The 19,553-nt window shown below is 40.2% G+C and overlaps 2 pseudogenes; both read left to right on the top strand.

The window, feature by feature from the left end:
- The window catches only part of LOC102249130, a 174,399-nt pseudogene that overhangs the window by 151,408 nt on the left and 3,438 nt on the right, over positions 1-19,553 (top strand).
- On the top strand, positions 10,138-16,368 carry LOC102247933 (annotated as a pseudogene).

Here is a 19,553-nt window from a genome sequence, read left to right as displayed (position 1 = left end):
CAACACAAAGCCTCAGTCCAGACCCATTTGTTTCAATTGAATCTGAATTGCATGAATAAATGCCCTGGACATTCACGTTGTGTTAACAGAAACCAATATTTGTTCATTCATCTGCTTTATATGACCATTGAACAAAGACACTGTTCTCTCATTCCTAACCCCTTTTTCAAAAACCATGCACCCAAGTGCAGAGACACCACCACACGCCCTCCCCCTCCACAGGTAAACAATGAAGTAAGTGCCCATAAGAAGATAAAACACTGAACCGCCCATATGTCTCAGGAATGGACGCTTTCTCCCTGGTCTCCATTCAGACCCCTTAGCAGTTTGAATGCAAAGGCTTCTACAAGTCCAAGAAAATTTTAACCAGAGACTTGAGTCTCTAGGAGCCACTGAGACCTTGGCTCATCTGGCCACCCACACTTGCTCTGTCCCCAGCCTCTCCACCTTCACACACAAACTCAAGCCCACCTCCAATACTGCTGGGTAATTTCAGATCACTTCCTCACAGTATCCTTCACCCGGTGCCTTCACCGACAGAGACTTCCAGGTCACTGATGCCCTTACATCACTAAAGAAACATGTAAAAATGGAAAATTATCTGCAACAGTTGAATGAATATTGGAGCGAGACCCACAAGCCCTGGAAACTATTGGGAACAAGAATGGAACCATCAGTGCCCAATGCTGAGACTTGTTATTTTCTCTGCTGCCAAAGGGTATTGCGGTTCAAGGGTTGTGCACAGATCCCAGCAGAGGCATTGATAGAAATCTTGAGTTTGGGCTTGTCCACTTGTCAATATCCTTTTGCAAGAAAACCCTACCATTGTCACTTTGCTGAGGAAGGAGATGGTCACTGATGAAAATAAATGAGAAAAAATAATAGCAAATGTCTAGTGTTCTGAAATACTTGATTACTGATGTTTGGTTGGGAGGAATGGAGTTCAGAGAGTCCCCAAGGAACATTGATTGAGCTGGTGGAAATCGAGGAAGAGGCACCCAGGATTTCCAGGGGACATGCACACCCCACTATGGCTGTAATCGAGGCCACTGGGGAAGAGAGTATTTTTGCTGTCTACACATCAATGAAAAGAAAGAGATTGGCAGAGCAGATTAAAACTCATGACCCAACCATATGCTGCTTACAGAAAAGTCCTTTTGAATATTATAGTAGAAACAGGCTGAAAATTAAAAAAAAGATGGAAAAGATCAGTGGTGCAAATATTACTCATGTAAAAAGAAGAATGAATGGCTGTATTGATAGCAAATAAATTAGACCTCAGAACAAAGAAAATTACCAGAACAGAGGGGGACATTATATAATGATAAATAGGTGACTCCTCCAAGAAGACAGAGCAATCCTAAATGTGTTTTCCCAAACAACAGAGATGTGAAATATGTGAAGCAGAAACTGACAACTGAAAGGAGAAACAGGTAAATCTCCAATTATAGTTAGAAACTTCACCACCCCCTCAACAATTGACAGAACAGCTACATAGAACCAGGATTAGAAGTATTCCATAACACCCCCAATGAACGGATCTATTGAGTTTTGTAGAAGTTGATATTTGCTGAGGACATATTTTTTTCAGGTGCACATGGAACATATACCAAGAAAGGCCATACCCTGAGCCATAAAAAAACTCACAATGTTTAAGAGAATTGATAAGTGAAATAAGCCAGTCAATCAAGGAAAAACACCACATGATCTCACTCACTCATGGATAATAAAGACCATTATAAACTTATGAACAAAAATAGATACAGAGGCAGAGCTGCCTCGAACAGACTGTCAAACTACAGCGGAAAAGCCGAGGAGGGTTGAGGGGCGGGACGGGGGTGGGTAAGAGATCAACTGAAGGACTTGTATGCATGCATATAAGCATAACCAATGGACATAAGACACTGGGTGGTAGAGGAGGCCGGGGAATTGTTAAGGGCGGGGGAAAAAGGAGACATATGTAATACTCTTTGTAATACTTAAAGCAATAAAACAATTAAAAAAAAAAGAAGGGACAACTTCAGTCTCTGCTCACCCTCAGACAGCCCTTCCCCATCATTTATGGCATGCTAGCTCTGTGAGCATGATCGGCCTGGTGTAATTTAGCCTCTTTATACAGGTTCTGAGAGCAGCAGCCTGGTCAGGGAAGGCATGTTCCCAGCTGAGTTAAGAGTCATCCTCACAAAACATTGTCAACACCACCACTGTGAGCAGCCTCCTCCTCGGTCCACTCACAGTGGTTTCAGGAGATCTTTAAACAGGAGAGATTGCTGTCTATTTCTGACAAAGGAAGAAACAGCAGCCTAGAAAGAGTAGATAGCACACACCAAGCCACACACTGCCCAGATCAGGAAGCAAATCTAAGTCTTAGAGTTCCTCTGTCCCTCAGGTAACTCTTCAGAAAAGAATGTGGGAACTGTGGTAATGAAACCACAAGTCAGAGTTGGGTGGGAAGATATCTGAACTAAAAAACCCAGTTCTCTTCCCTTGTCTGTGCTCAATTTAGGAAAAAAGGAAAATAATTCCAGTATTGAAAGAGGAGTGTTGAAATCTCCAACTGTAAATGTGCATTTGACTATTTCTCCATTTGTTTTTGTTAGCATTTACTTCTTAAATTTTGAAGCTCTCTCTCTTTTTATTTTTTTGGAGCTCAGTTATTTATGAGGTACATGAAAATTCAGTATTATTGTCTTATTGATGAATTAACCTATTTATCATTATGAAATGTCCTTCCTTACCCATGGTGTAAATATGGTATCATTCTGAAGCCTGCATTGTCTGATATTAATACAGACCCTGCAGGTTTCATGTGCCTAATCTGTGCATGGTGTATCCCTTTCATGGTATATCTTTTTGAATTCTTTCCTTTTAATCTGTCTGTGTCCCTATATTTAAAGTGGGATTTCCTTTAGGCAGCATTCAGTTGGGTCTTGCTTTTTCCAAATCCAATCTGACTGTCCAATTAGAGCATTAGGATAATTTACATCTAATATGATTATTGATAAGGTTGTGTTTAAATTCATCCTCTTGCTATTTGTTTCAGCTTGTCCCATCTATCTTTTATTTGCCCTCCTCTGCTTTTTTGTAAATTTTTAAAATTCTGTTTTATTTCAACTCTGGTGTTATTCTATATCTCATTTGATTTTCTTATTCATTGCTCCACAGTTTGCAATATGCAACTTTAACTTACCATATTCTGCTTTCAGCGAATGTTATATCATATCACATATGTTGTAAGGTCTCTCCCCACCTTCTGCATTACTGTTATACATTATATATTTGCAGAAAATATAAACTCAACCATATATTATTATTTTGCTTTCAACAATCAATTGGCTTTTGCAAACATGTTTAATTGATAAAAATATTTTCAGTTTATCCACCTATTCACGATTTTAGGTGGCTCAATACTTTGTTGAGGTGCCAGTTTCACCCATTTTTATTTTCTACACACCTGATCAATGTTTGAATCAGTCCTGAGCAGCCAGTTATTCAGTGACTTGACATAGTATATTTATAAACGAGTCTTAGTAAATTTAAAAATATTGAAAAAACACTAAATATCTTTTCTGACTACACTATTATTCAACTAGAGAAGTCACTAACAGGAGAGAAATGGAAAAACTCACAAAAACATGAAAATTGAACAATACACTCCAGAAAAAACAATGGATATAAGAAAGAAGTCAGAAAGGAAATAAAAATATTTTGAAATAAGCAAAAATGGAAACACACATATAAAAACATGAAATTCAGCAGAAGCAATTCTAAGAGAAAGTGTGTAATGATAGACACAACATTAAGAAAGAAGAAAGATCTCAAATAAACAACTTAACTTTACATTGAGGACAAAGAAGAGAAGAGAACAAACCAACCCAAAGTCAGCAGAGGTAGGAAACAGATATAAGAAAAACAATAGAAAAGATTTAAGAACAAAGAACCAAACAAACAAAAAAATCCCCTAGGAGCTGTATTTTGAAAAAAATAATCAAAATGTACAAACATTTTACTAAATAAAAATTTTCAAATAAAGAAGGCTCAAATAAATAAAATTATAAATGAAAAAGGAGACATTACAACTGATAGAAAAAACTTCAAGGATCATAAGGGACTACTGTGAATAGTCATGTGCCAAGAAATGGATAAACTAGAGGAAATGGATAAAATTCCTAGAAGCATAAAACCTAACAAGACTGAGTCATAAAGAAACACAAAATATGAACAGGCAAGTAATGAGTAAGGGGATTGAAGCAGGAATGAAACATCTCCCAACAAAGAAAAGCCCACACCAAACAGTTTCACAAGTGAATTGTAGCAAACATTTGAAAAACAATTATTACCCATCCTTTGCAAACTCTCAAAAAAGAGCAGAGGAAGGAAAACTTCCAAAGTCATTTTATGAGGCCATAATAACTCTGATATTAAAACCAGACAAGGGCACTACATGAGAAAAAAAAACAAAAAACTACAGGCCAATCTCCCTGATAAATATAAATGCAAAAACTCTCCATAAAAGATTAGCAAACAGAAATCAAGGGCTCATTAAAAGGATCATAGGCTACCATCAAGTGGGTTTTCAATAAGGGTGAACTTCCTGTTATTAGAGTAAACCTGTACCATGTTATGGTGGATATCATTGTTAGGACTAGAATTGTATGGTATGGAAGCTCTTACTAAATGCATCTTGCCAAGTATTTAAATGTAGCACAGTATTTTGTAGGCATAGTGGGAAGCAGGATGAGCTTGACAGAAACCCAACCCAACCCCACAATTGTAGCCAACCGCAAAGAAGAAATCAATGTTTAGATTTGCATCTCTTGGATGATTAGTGACTTTGAGCATGTTTTCATACGTCTCTTGCCCTTCTTGAATCTTCGTTTGAAAAGTGTCTATTTAGGTCTGTTGCCCATTTTTTGATTGGGTTACTTATCTTCCTTTTGTTAAGTTGCATGAGTTCCCTGTACATGTTGGAGATTAAACCCTTATTTGTGATAACATTGGCAAATACGTTCTCCCATGCAGTGGGCTTTCTTGTTGTTTTGCTGATGGTTTCTTTTGCTGTGCAAAAGCTTTTTATTTTGATGTGGTCCCATTTGTTTATTTTCTCTTTAGTTTCCATTGCCCTAGGATCTGTATTAGTGAAGAAATTGCTTTGTCATGTGTCTGAGATTTTGCTGCCTCTGGATTCCTCTAGTATTTTTATGGTTTTTCGTCCTATGTTTAAGTCCTTATCCAATTTGAGTATATTTTTGTGTATGGTGTAAGTTGATATGAAGGTAAGAACAGTATGGAGTTTCCTCAAATAACAAAAAATGGAACTCCTATTTGACCCAGTGATCCCACGTCGAGGTATGTATCCCAAGAAACTAGAAACACCAGTCAGAAAGGATATATGCACCCCTATGTTCATAGCGGCACAATTCACCATAGCTAAGATTTGGAAACAGCCTAAGTGCCCATCAACAGGTGAGTGGATTAAGAAAACTGTGGTACATCTACACAATGGAATATACTACACTTTGGTAAAAAAGGAAGAGTTCTTACCATTTGCAACAGCATGGTTGGAACTGGAGAGCATCATGCTAAGCAAAATAAGCCAGTCAGAGAAAGATAAATATCACATGATCTCACTCATTTATGGAATATAATGTACAACATAAACTGATGAACAAAAACGGATCCAGAGACAAAGAAGCATTGATCAGACTGTCAAATCTCAGAGGGAAGTTAAGGGACAATGGGGGTAAGGGGAGAGATCAAACAATGGACTTATATGCTTGCATATAAGCCTAACCAATGGATATAGACAACAGGGGAGTGAGGGCATGAGTGTGGGTGGGTAGGGGGCAATGGGCCGATAAGGACGCATATGTAATACTTTAATCAATAAAAAAATAAAAACTAAAGAAATCAATATTTAATTAACCAGATAGTGTATAAAAGCACTCCTTTTGGGGAGACAAAGATTTGTCTGTGAATCCTCCATCTCCTTTACTTGATGAAGAAAATAAAACTACCTTGCTTAAACCATGTCTTGTGCTTAAAAAGAGCATCCAAGCATGAAAGCCTTGAGTAACATCAGGAAACTTTAGCCACAAAGTGACTAAGTCCAAGACAGGTTAGAAGATATAGGATCTAAGAGTTGCCGGTGAGTTAACAATAGCTAGTACAGATGTCAACAATACAATAGTTTCCTGCTGTGGATAAGGAACACGCTTCTACTTGCAACATATGAAGAAAATGCTATAGTGCAATGACTAAAATGACCCTTTTATGATGATTTTGGACTTGCAGCCAAACTCTTCTCAAAGTAACGTCTTGCTTGTTGCTTTTTGCTATGTGATCCTAAATTTAAGACAAAGGTTGGTGTTAAGTGTTAAAAATCACCAACTTATTTCCAAAACAATGGCCTCTAATTTTACATACTTTTCTTGGTGCCCAGATTGAAGGAGCTCAATGTAACTGTCACAGGTGGTGCCAGGATATGTGTGAATAACAGGTACAAGGTTCTGCTTTATGGTGGCTTTTCCCTGCATAAATTTTCAGACAAAGTATTTCCAATGGACTCGGTCACTTATCCAGAAGTTGTTAGTAAAGTGCCCAGCGAAGAACCCATATTGGAATGACTTTTAGAACTCCAGCTCTGAGCAACAAATAAGTGCCTGGTCGCAAGCCACACCAGAAGCCACCCAGAGTGTCAAACCACAAGAGCAAAGTATAAGCCAATCTCAAACCCAGTCACCTAGAAAACAAAGGACGAAGAGCCCAAAAGCTGCAAAACAGGAAGCACAGCACAAAACCACTTTTCTCATCCAACATCAGAGACTGTAAAGAAAATCAAGAGAGAAAAAGAAAGAGAAAGCAACCAAACAACTAAAATAACTAGCAACAGCCAGCAAATTGATAGGAAAACCAGTTGTAGAGAATTCAAAAGGAGACAGCCCTTTTCCAGCAGGTAGGAGATTTGAAAGGAGTCTTTTAAAAGTTCAAGAAAACCAATGGATACCAGAAATAAACACACACATGTCTTCTTTTAAATGGGATGGGAGTAACCTGAATCATTTGGTCCACACTTGATACTTGTCTATAATTTATCCACTATTTTGAAAATGTGGAAAATTGTAAAATGTTTGCTAAATTGACTGATCCTGCCTTTCAACATAAATTGATGAGCAGGGGGAGTAGATGTTTTGGTTTGTTGCTTTCTAAACCAAAGCTTGAGTGTCTAAAATAGACATATGATTTTTATCCACTAAGGGATAGAAACTCATATACACAAATAACAGCATCTTAAAAATTAGAGGGCAGAAAAGAGGGAAGAGCAAAGAGGAGAGTCATTAGAATGAGAGAGAAACTCTGTGTGCTGAATCTTGTACTCTGTAGCATTTCCAGTAAAGTTTCTAAAACTAAAAATGAAATAGCTGAATATGAATAGCTCTGCATAAATACTAGTGTGTTTTAAGAAACAGTAAAAATGGTGCATTTGGGGTCTTCAGAGTGACAGGCTGAAGCAGAAACAGTGCACAATATCACAGGAATGAGGAAAGAGGAGAGGCTGAGGAAAAGGAAAGGGAACTCTTAGAAACAGAGGGGAGGACTGTGAAGTCTTCCATGCTGTGTAATGATTTGCACCAACAATTTCACCAAGTCATCAAGGAGTGGGGGACACTCAACTGACATATGACTGACAAATTATTGAAGGCCTTGGAGATATTGGATATTGGGGTGTAATTCAATAAGTAAACTATTATAAATCCCAGATATCTATACTTATATACAGTACATACTTCTCACATATGTACTTGTATTTGTAAGTTGCCTCATTCAATTTGCTACTATTTTGGTGAGGATTTTATGTCTATATTCATAAAGGGTATTGGTTTGTAGTTTTTTTTCTTGTAGTACCTTTGAAGGATCCGGACCTCATGGAGTGAATGATGAAGTACTTCCTCCTTTCCTGGTTTTTGAAAGTGTCTGCAATGTATTTGTATTAATTCTTTAAATGTTTAATGAATTCACTAGTGAAGCCATCTGGTACGGGGCTTTTCTTTGGTTGAAGTTTTTTATTTTAATTTAACTTCTTTTAGATTTTATTTTGGCTTGAGTCACCTTCAGTAGTTTGTGTCCTTCTAGGAGTCTAATGTGCAGCATAAACAAGCACGAGAAGAAAAGAAAATTAAGTTAGCAGTTAGCTGACATATTCCAACTGCCAGAACCCACCTTAGGTTTACCAATGGAGGGCCAAAAATAATCCCACTATAGGAATAGAAAAGTGTGCAAACATTTCTATATAACAGAAGCAACCTGAATAGCAAACAAACTATGAAAACCATTTTCAAATTCAAACATTCAAGGAAGAACTAAAACCTACCCTCCTCAGACCACTACAAAAAATTCAAGAGGAAGGAACACTTCCAAGCTCATTCTATGAAGCCAGCATCACCCTAATACCAAAACCAGGTAAAGACAACACAATGAAAGAGAATTACAGGCCAATATCCCTCATGAACATAGATGCCAAAATCCTCAACAAAATCTTAGCAAATCGGATCCAGCAGTACATCAGAAAGATCATACACCATGACCAAGTAGGATTTATCCCAGGGATGCAAGGATGGATTTGTAAATGGACAAAGACATCATTATGTATGTCCATAAGGTGATAAAAAATTAACAGTGGAATATCACCAAGTGCAAGTGAAGATTTGGGGACTTCTCACACATGGCCTGGGTCAATGAGAATTGGCATAAGGGTCTCGAGTCACATTGACAATATCTAGTAGATGACAGCCATCCATCAGTTGTTGCACAGAGATATGCAGTACGTGGGGATTATTTTGCAGGAAGCATATATTTTGGAACAACTTAAAAGTTTTTTAATAAAAAATTTGATATAATTTTATACAAATAATGTCTTTTATATAAAAGCTTAAGATACAAAATCAGTATTAGACATTATCGATAGATACATATGTATGTAGAAGTGTAAATACTCACATGAGATGATACACAAAAAGCTCAGAATATTGGTTGCCTCTGAAGGGCAGAGGGAGGGAGAAAAACATAAATGAAATTCATGTGTAGTGTGTTAACTTTTTAATCAGAGAATATCTGCAGTAAAAATGCCAAAGTACTTACGTTTGTTCATTGCAAATTGTGTTTTTTTTTCATAAGTTCACTTAAAAACTTGTTTCAAAACTGCATAATATTTAAAACTGAGAAAGTAAATATAGCCTCATCTTAGTTATGTAACATCTTGTCTTTTCTAACACCAAAATGAGTGAAACAATATTATGCCTCATTTGAAGGAAACATTTATGCCAATTCTTGCCAGTGATTGTGCCAATTTCTGTTTAAATCTACTGGGACAGAAAATGATGATCACTGGTAGACAAGGACCTCAGAGCCAGCCAGGAAAAACATTTGATTAAACACTGAGACAGGAAGTGAGTTTTTCTTAAGTTTGTGCTCAGTGTTGATTCTATCTCTTTGGATATGGCACCCCCTTCTCTCCACCAACTGCTCAGAGGACTAACAACAAACTTGCTAGAACAGAGGAAATAAAATTACCTTGTTGTAAATGACATTGGCTTGTTTGAAGTAATGAGAATTTCTTGTGCTCAACATGCTTTGTGTCACATGGGTATGCAGTGGACAAGAGGAAAAGAACAGTGCGCCTTCCCAGGAGACGGTTGGATCTGGGACATGAGTCCTTCAAGGACTGACATGAGAGGGAGTACTGTTTCCAGAAAGCCTATTAGGATTCCAAAACATAAAATAAGATAATGTTCCCCTCCTTATTCCATAAGGAATGCTTTTTTTACTTCATGCCTTTTCCAGCTGGAGGGACGTAAGCCATCGATTGGTTTTAAAATTCTTCCTGCTTTCCTGTAAGCTGTCACAGAAAAAAAGGGACCAAGCATTGTGTTCACAGTGCATTGTGTTAGCATCACCAGGTTCCCTTAAAGTTATGTATAGACTTTTGAGGGCATAATTTGAGTTAGGAAACTAGCAATGAAAATGGTTCCTCGATGGAGAATTATTCTTAGGAGTCTGAACTGGAGGTGACCTCAGGCCTTACCAGCTCCATGTGGAAACTTACGTTTTATTCTTTTCCTGTTTTTATACTGGAAGAGGATGGAACGACTTCCGAAGAGCAGAAGTGGAACTAAGGCTGAAGGTAAGAATGCCTATAAGAGGCACCATTTCCTTACCTCAAACACAGTGACAGAAACCCAGTGTTTTAAACTGAAGAAGAAAAAGTCAGTGCTTATTTCTTCTTTACCTTCCCCACCACCGTCATCCCCACCTCCACCCGACCCCTTCAGTACAATGTTCTCCCTCCACACGATGTGTGGGAAATGTGGAAATGAAACTTCAGGTCAGAAGTTGCAGGGTTTTGAACTGAATTATGAATAAATGTTCTCTTTCCTCGTCCACTTTGAGCAGAAAATGGAAATATCTCTCAGAAAGATTTACTAATCATGCAGGTTACAAAACACCCCAGAACACTGCAGAAAATGAAGAACCAACACAGAGTAGAAGAAATAAAATAATAGATTTTAGAACACTGCAATGAACTTTGAATCCATTTGGGCTCATAGAACTCTAGAACTCCCCAGGTTCTCACCCTTCTTGGTCCCTTGAAAGTTTTAGCTCCTGGCTCAGTGTCGCTCTCTCCAACACCACTTTTGTTAACTTCCTGTAATTCAATCAGCCAAGTAGGTGACCTCTCCATTACATGTACTACTAATGGTCTTAAATTCCATTCTCTTCAGCCACCCATCCTGAGTCATCTCTCAGGCTTTGCCTTTGACATTAACTATGACCATTCTGTTGTTTCAACTTCAAGCAGAGAACTCCCCACCCAAAGAACAGAGACCCAGGGACCTCAGCTGGTTCTTGGTGGAAGGTCACAGCTGACACTTCCTTTTCTCCCAAGGTTTAGGTGAATATGTTGAGCACTTCTACACAAATGTTCCTGGTTATTTGTCAGTGAAAAAGGTGGTAATATTTTCCCATGTGTGCCTGTTCATCCTTTCAATCCTTCTAATCTCATTTATTTAACATGAAACTGGGCCAGGCACCATCCCTGGAGAAACACAGGGACCACTTTTCTTTCAGCAAAACTGTCTTCCCTGGAATTGATGAAGAACTTGGAATAACCTTCTCAATGTAGTAGTTCTTACTGTTGGCTATGGGTCCAAAGTGGGCTTCCTATGTAGACGTCCTATGACCTGAGAACCCCCTAAAGTTGTTGGAAACTTTTGTATGTATTTAGATATGACAGTTTCCTGGGAGGGAGATTTACAGCTTTAATGAGATACCATGAGTGTCCATGACTGAAAAATTGGAAGCAGCCCTAGCTTAATAAGACACACAGCTTTTCTTATTCAGGAAATGTAGAAGATAAGCAGTTTGCATCATCTTCCTCACTGAGGCTCATCCTGGTGGGCAAATCTGGTTGGGGAAAGAGTGCCACTGGGAACAGCATACTCTGTCAACCTATGTTGGAGTCCAGGCTGGGGGCCCAGGCCATGGCCAGGACGTGCCAGTTGGCCACAGGCATGTGGAATGGAAGGAACATCCTAGAGGTTGACATGCCCTCCACCTTTGACTCAAGACCCAGGACCAAGAGATATACAAGCACATCGGGGACTGCTACCTGCTCTCAGCCCCAGGACCCCATGTACTTCTGCCTATGACACAGCAGTGGTGCTTCACTGCCCAGGACACGGTGGCAGTGAGTTGGGTGAAGGAGGTCTTTGGGTAGGAGCCATGAGACATGTGGTGGTCCTCTTCACCCACAAGGAGGACTTAGGGGATGTGTCCTTGGATGAGTATGTAGCCAAAACGGACAACCACAGCCTGCAGATCCTGGTTCAGGAGTGTGGGAAGAGGTATTGTTGCCTCAACAACCAGGCCACAGGGGAAGAGCAGAGGGAACAGCTGGAGAAGCTGATGGCTGTGGTTGAGAATTTGGAGAGGGATAACCAAGGTAATTTCTACACAAATGACCTCTTCTGTGATGTACAGGTGCTGCAGGGAGGGGGAAACAGCACCCTAGGAGAAGAGCACAGATGCTACTTGGCCACAGTTCAAGTGCATATTGAAGAGCAAAAGCAAAACCTGAAGGAGACTGGGAGTCACTGGGCATCCAAGGCAGTGCACAGAGTCAAAAAATGTATTTTGCCTGATATAAGTGTGCTATTTTAGCTTTTTTCTTTTTTCATTTTCATTTCATGAAATATATTTTTCATCCCTTTACTTTCGGTCTCTGTGTGTCTTTTATTCTGTGGGGAGTGTCTTGTATACAGCATATATATCAGTCTTGTTTTGTCATCTATTCAGCTACCCTATGCCCTTTGATTGAAGCCTTTCATCCATTTATAAATTTCATACATTTAAATTGATTATTGATAAGTATTTATTTATTGACTGTTTTTAAATTTACACTTGTGTTCCTTTTTTTTAATTGTTACTTCTTAGATAAGTTCCTTAAATTTTTCTTGTAATACTAGTTTAGTGGTGATGAACTACTTGAGCTTATTCTTGCCTGGGAAGCCTTTTATCTCTCCTTCAATTTTAAATGATAACCTTTCTAGGTAGAGTAATCATGCTTGTAGGGCCTTACTTTTCATGAAGTTGCATATTTCATACCAATCTCTTCGGGCCTTGAAAGTTTCTATTGAGAAGTTAACTGGTAGTGTTATGGGAGCTCCCTTATAGGTCTGTCTGTTGCCATTTTTAAGATTCAATACTTGTTTCTAGGCTTTGCCATTTAAATGATGATGCACATTGGTGTGGGCCATTTTGGGTTCATCTTGTTAGGGACTCTGCACTTCCTGGACTTGTGTGTCTTTTTTCTTCACCAGATTAGAAAAGTTTTCAGTCATTGTTTTTAAAAATAGGTTATCAATCTCTTGCTCTCTCTTTTCTCCTTCTGGTACCCCTATGATGGAAATGTTTTTATGCTTCATATTGTTCCAGAAATGCCTAAAATTATTCAAACTTTTAAGAATTATTTTTTCTTTTTGCTGCTTTAATTGAATGATTTCTACTACCATGTCTTCTAAATCACTGATTTGATTATTTGCTTCACCGAATCTCCTGTTGATTCATCCTGGTGTATTCTTCATCATAGATATTGTATTCTTCATTTCTGACTGGTTCTTCTTCTTTTTTTTTAAATATATTTTATTGACTTTTTTACAGAAAGGAAGGGAAAGAGATAGAGAGTTAGAAACATCAATGAGAGAGAAACATCGATCAGCTGCCTCCTGCACATCTCCCACTGGGGATGTGTCCGCAACCCAGGCACATGCCCTTGACTGGAATCGAACCCGGGACCTTTCAGTCCTCAGGCTGACACTCTATCCACTGAGCCAAACCGGTTCCGGCTGATTGGTTCTTCTTTATGGTTTCTACCAGTATGTCCTTTTTTATGCCTGCTATCGCTCTGTTGAAGTTCTCACTAAGTTCCTTGATCATCCTTATAACCATTGTTTTGAACTTAGCATTGATTTCACATTTAGAGAAAGAAGCAGGACCCAAATTTTCCAGTTAAAGGAAGATGGGTGTTTGTATGTATGTTGTAGGGAGATTCAGGGAAATGTGGTGTTTGGTGTTGAGAGGAATTTTCCTCAGTATCTATTTCTTAAACCTCCTGGCAAATTTTTTTCTCAGTGTGGACTTAAAAATATCTCTATCTCTATCTCTATCTCTATCTCTATCTCTATCTCTATCTCTAACTCTATCTCTATCTCTATCTATCTATCTCTATCTCTCTATATATATCTACACTAATAAATGAGAAACATGCAAATTAACCATTACTCCATGATGCCCACAAGCCACGCCCACCAGCCAATCAGGAGTATGGAAAATAGTGGGACAAGGATGGCTGAGTCCACGGAGCCAGCCAGAGCAGGCAGGAGGCTTGGGTAGCCCCAGCGACAAAGGAAGCCAAGCTTCCCACCTGCCTGGGCCAGCACTGAAGGAGGGGCCTGTGGGCAGCAGCCATGGAGCAGGCCAGAGTGCAGGAGGCTGCACTCCTGCACTGGCTGGAGGCTGAAGGAGGGGCCTGTGGGCTTGGGAGGTTTGAGTCATCAGGGCCAGCTGCTGAGGGAGGGGTCTGCAAATGGCCCTCAGCCCTCACCCAGGCTGGCCACATTCCCATGGGGTGAGAGTCCCTGCTGGGGGGCATGGCCAGCCTGAAAACAGCCATCAGCCCCTCACCCAGGCTGGCCAGGCACCCCAGCAGACACCCCCTCCCTGAATAGTGTGTGGCCAGCCTGAAAATGGCCCCCAGTTCCTTACCCAGGCTGGCCACACCCCCATGGTGCATGGGTCCCTGCTGGGGGGTGTCGCCAGACTGAAAACAGCCCTCAGCCTCTCACCCAGGCTAGCACCATCCCCAGTGGAGACCCCCACACCAATGGGGGTGTTGCCGGCCTGCAAACCACAACAGGCCCTTTTCCAAGGCTGCCTTCTCACCAAGAGAACCCCTACCCTGCTCCAGGACACCCTTCAGGGCCAACCAGTTGGCCCCCACCCATGCACCAAGCCTCTAGTTATACTAATAAAAGGGTAATATGCTAGTTAGACTGGGAGACCTTCCAGAAGACCTTCTGGACAAAGCCATGGTAGCAGGGCCAAGGTAGAGGCGCTTAGAGGCCAAGAGGGGAGGGCAATTGTGGGTGATCAGGCCAGCGGGGGTGGGGGGCAATTGGGGTGAGCAGGCCATCAGTGGGGGTCAGTTGGGGTGATCAGACCAGCGGGGGGCAGTTGGGGGTGGTCAGGTTGGCACAGGAGGGCAGTTTGGGGTGTGCAGGCCAGTTGGGGGCAGTTGGGGGCAAACAGGCTGGCATGCAGAGTGGTTTGGGGCAATCAGGCAGGCAGGCAGGTGAGTGGTTAGGAGCCAGCCGTCCCTGATTGCAAGAGGGATGTCTGATTGCCGGTTTAGTCAGACATCCCTCAAAGGATCCCAGATTGGAGAGGGTACAGGCCGGGCTGCGGTATACCCCGCCCCCACCCTTACTGTGCATGAATTTCATGCACTGAGCCACTATTATATATATAATTTCAGAGAGGGAGGGAGAGGGAGAAAGAGAAACCTCAATGGTGAAAGAGAATTACTGATTGGCTTCTGCCTGCAGGCACCTACTGAGGATCTAGCCAATAACCCATGTATGTGCCCTGACCAGGAATTTAACTGAGACTTCGTGGTTCATATGTTGACACTAAGCCATACCAATTTGGTTCAGCATAGATTTCTCATTCTTTCTATTTCGTGTCTCTGCTGATTTTAGGCTGTAATCCATTTTGAAGACTGAGCCCAACAAAAAAGTAATTCTTTCAGGGATTGCCGCTCAGAGGATATTTGTATAAATAAATGACTTCACTTACCATTCATATAATTTATAAATAAACTAGAAACTTTCAGGGATAGAGTTGGGTGAGCAGACAGAACTAGCTCTGAGGTAATCTGGTGGGAGAAGAGCACTGGGAAGTGTGGGAAGCACAGCTCAGCATGTTATCCGTCTGAACACCCATCACCAACATCAACTCTGTGGACAAAGCTGAATTGTAACCATTTCTCTTAGTTGATAAGAAGCTGTTTTCTACTCCCTATCCTTGAGGTATAAAGACATAACTCTTCTTTCAAAAGGAGTGTCTGTGTATGTAATAGTGATTCAAGTTTGTATTTGATGGCTTCCTATCAGATGAGCCAGTTTTCAACAACTAGCATGTTCAGCTTGCCCCAGTCAAGTCTGATCCAATATGAGTTATTCAAATGGCTTTCCCCATTGCCAATGTTTCTAGATAGCAAGGAAAAAAATATTTAAAACATAATTGTTTAGCTCTGACTCATATCGCTGAGTGTCAGCCCATGCACCAAAGGGTTGTGGGTTTGATTCCTGGTCAAGGGCACATGCCTGGGTTGCAGATTAGATCCCCGGCTCCAGTTAGGGCTTGTGCAGGAGGCAACAAATCAATGTGTCTCTCTCACATCTCTCATTCTCTCTCCCTCTCTCCCTTCCTTCTCTCCTCCCTCCACCCTTCCCTTCCACTCTCTCTAAAAAATATGAATAAAAAAAATATTCCCAGGTGAAGATTAACAACAACAAAAATGTAATTGTTTGTTTCTGTGACACTAAACATTGATGAATAAGGAAAGGATAATATTTCCCACAGATGTAGGCTGGACATAATGATCAAAGAGAAAGGTAGAATCAGAGAGATTTTGATCAATTTCCTTATTTAACAAATATTTATTGAGAACAACTCTTTGTCCAGTATTGTGCTTGTCTACAGGTAATAGTGGGAATACAAGATGCAGATGGTTCTACCATCCTCACAGATTAAATTACTGGGGTGACATTGGTTAATAATATTATATGAGTTTCAGATATACAAATGTATAGTACATCATCTTTGTATTGCATTCTGTGCTCACAGCCCCAAAACTTGTCTTATTCCATCACCATATATTTGACCCTTTACTCTCTTCAACCTTTCCCCACCCCCCTTTCCCACCAGTAACCACCATACTGTTGTCTGTGTCTGTTAGTTAGTTAGTTAGTTAGTTAGTTACTTAGTTAGTTTTTTGTTCTCACCCAAGGATTTTCCTAAATTGATTTCTTAGAGAGAGTAGAAGAGAGGAGAGGGGAAGAGAGTGGGAGGTAGGGGAAAAAAAGGGAGAGAGAGAGAGAGAGAGAGAGAGAGAGAGAGAGAGAAAGGAAGAGAAAAACATGGACATGAGAGAGTACATTGATTGCCTCCTCTTGCAGGGGCCCTGTCTAGGGCTGGGGATGCAACATCCCACCCAGGTATGTGCCATTGACACAGAATCAAACCCATGACCCTTTGGTTTTTGGTCTGATGCTCTAACCATTTAGTAATGCTGTCCAAGGTTATGAGTTTATTTGTTTTATTTGATGGCTGATTGATTTCTATTTTATATCCCAAATGTGAGTGAAATCATATGGTTTTTGCACTTTTTCATCAGACATTTGTGCTGAGTATGATTCTCTCAAGATCCAGCAACTGGGTAGTTTTGAGTTGGTTCACCCATGGACATGTCTGGTAGTTCGCAGGCTCTTGGGCAGGCTCAGGTGACGGGCATAACTGGGCCTTGTGTCCCTCCCTCACCAGTGGCCTGGGCCTTTCTCTGCAGGGGCTTCATGCGATTGATAGCACCCCGCAGAGGGAGGCCCTGCCCACCCGCTGCAGCCCGCCAGTCAGCGGCCTGGGCAACCCTCTTTGGGGCAATTGTGGAGCCCCCAATTGATTGATTGAACCAACCAATCACATTGCACCCGCCTTGGCTGTCCTGGCGCTGATTGGTGTCATACTGTGGTCCTCCAGATGGTCATCCAGATGATAGTTCCACTGTTCGGCTATTTGGTCGATCTGCATATTACGCTTTTATTATTATAGATGACCTTTATTATGTTGAGGTATGATTCATCTATTCCCACTTTACTTAGAGTTTTTATCAAAAAGGGTGCTAGATTTTGTCAAATGCTTTTTCTGCATGTATTGACATGATCATATTATTTTTATCTTTTAATTTGCTTATGTGATTTATCACATGTATTGATTTGCAAATATTGTACCAGCCTTGCATCTCTAGAATAAATCCCACTTGAACATGGTGTGTGATCTTAATATTCTGCAGGATCCAATTTGCTAATATTTTGTTGAGGATTTTACCATCTGTGTTCATCAGGGATATTGGCCTGTAATTTTCTTTCTTTGTAGTGTCTTTATCTGGTTTTGGAATTAGGATAAGGCTAGCTTCATAAAAAGAGCTTTCTCTTTTTTGAAATAATTTGAAGAGGATAGGTGCTAATTCTTTGGGTGTTTGGTAAAATTCTACAAATCCGTCTGGTTCAGGACTTTTATTTGCTAGAAATTTATTTCTGTGCTGTCTGTTGTTATATTGCCTCTTTCCTTTCTGATTTTATTTAATTAAATTAGTTTTAGGTGTAGATATTTTATTAGTGATTTTTCTTGTTTGTTAAGGTGGGCCTGTAGTGCTATAAACTTCCCTCTCAGGACTGCTTTCACTGTGTTCCATTGGTTGTATGTTCGTTTTCATTTGTTTTTGATTAATCTCATTGGTAATCCATTCATTGATTAATAATATGCTATTTAGCCTCCATGTATTTTAGTGTTCTTGAGGTTTTTTTTTTATTGTAGTTGATTTCTAACTTCATGTCATTTGATGTGAGAATATGCTTGGTATTACAGCAGTCTTCTTGAATTTGTGTAGCATTGTTTTGTGCCCTGACATGTGGTCTTCCTTTGAAAATGTTTCATGTGAAGAGACACTTGAGAAGAATGTATATTCTGTTGCTTTGGGGAGAAATGTTCTATAAATATTCCTCAGATCCCTCTGATCTAGTGTGTCATTTATAGCCTCTGTTTTCTTGTTAATTTTTTAAAATATATTTTATTGATTTTTTACAGAGAGGAAGGGAGAGAGATAGAGAGTTAGAAACATTGATGAGAGAGAAACATCGATCAGCTGCCTCCTGCACATCTCCCACTGGGGATGTGTCCGCAACCCAGGTACATGCTCTTGACCGGAATCGAACCTGGGACCTTTCAGTCTGCAGGCCGATGCTCTATCCACTGAGCCAAACCGGTTTCGGCTGTTTTCTTGTTAATTTTTTATCTGTAATCTCTATCCACTGATATCTGGGTGTGTTACCATGCCCTACTATGGCTGTATTGCTGTCAACATCTCCCTTAAAATCCATCAAAGTTTAGGTATTTGGGTGCTCCTATATTGAGGTATCAGTCTTATTCAAGGGCTCTGCAGGAAGGGTCTTCCTTCTGGAAGAAACAGACTCTTAGATGTGGTTGTTGGTTATTTTCCATGGTCCCGGCCTGTGCTTAACAAATCCTGAAGACTTTAACTTTATAGACACATTAAAAAGATAAGCAGAGAATTACTGAATAGAAATAGAGAAAGAGCTATATAGATGATTTAGTGTTTAACTTAAGACACAGTGATCTTTAAAACATCATTCAAGTTGTAGGCTATGCTGTTCTGTTATCAACTTTCCAGTGTCCTATTAAGTAGACATGCCTACAGAAGTGAAACTAATAACCCATGTTATTCTGTAAGAGTTGTTATTATTATTTATGTATCAAGAGAATTTAGAGTAACTCCATAGAACTGTCAATACTTTGATCTATACCTCTTCAACATATCTACACTAATAAAAGAGAAACATGGTAATTAGCATACGACCGCTACCCTTCCCATTGGCTAATCAGTGAGTATATGCAAATTAACTGTCAGCCAAGATGGCGGCCGGCAGCCAGGCAGCTGGAAGCGAACATGAGGCTTGCTTGCTTCAGTGAAGGAGGACTCCAACGTTCCCCGCCTGTGCTGCCGGCCTCTGAGCTGGCAGTTTGAAACTTTGTAACAAATATAGAAGCTAAACAAAACCCTGGGATCTCAGAGCTGGAGTTATACATTGTTTCGATTATAGAACGCAAACAAACCAGCGGAAGCCTCAGAGCTAGGGCCAGAG

The sequence above is a fragment of the Myotis brandtii genome, unplaced genomic scaffold, assembly GCF_000412655.1.
Source record: "Myotis brandtii unplaced genomic scaffold, ASM41265v1 scaffold224, whole genome shotgun sequence".
Classification (NCBI taxonomy): domain Eukaryota; kingdom Metazoa; phylum Chordata; class Mammalia; order Chiroptera; family Vespertilionidae; genus Myotis; species Myotis brandtii.
The sequence above is the reverse complement of the archived record's forward strand: the minus strand, read 5'-3'. Positions and strand labels throughout refer to the sequence as shown.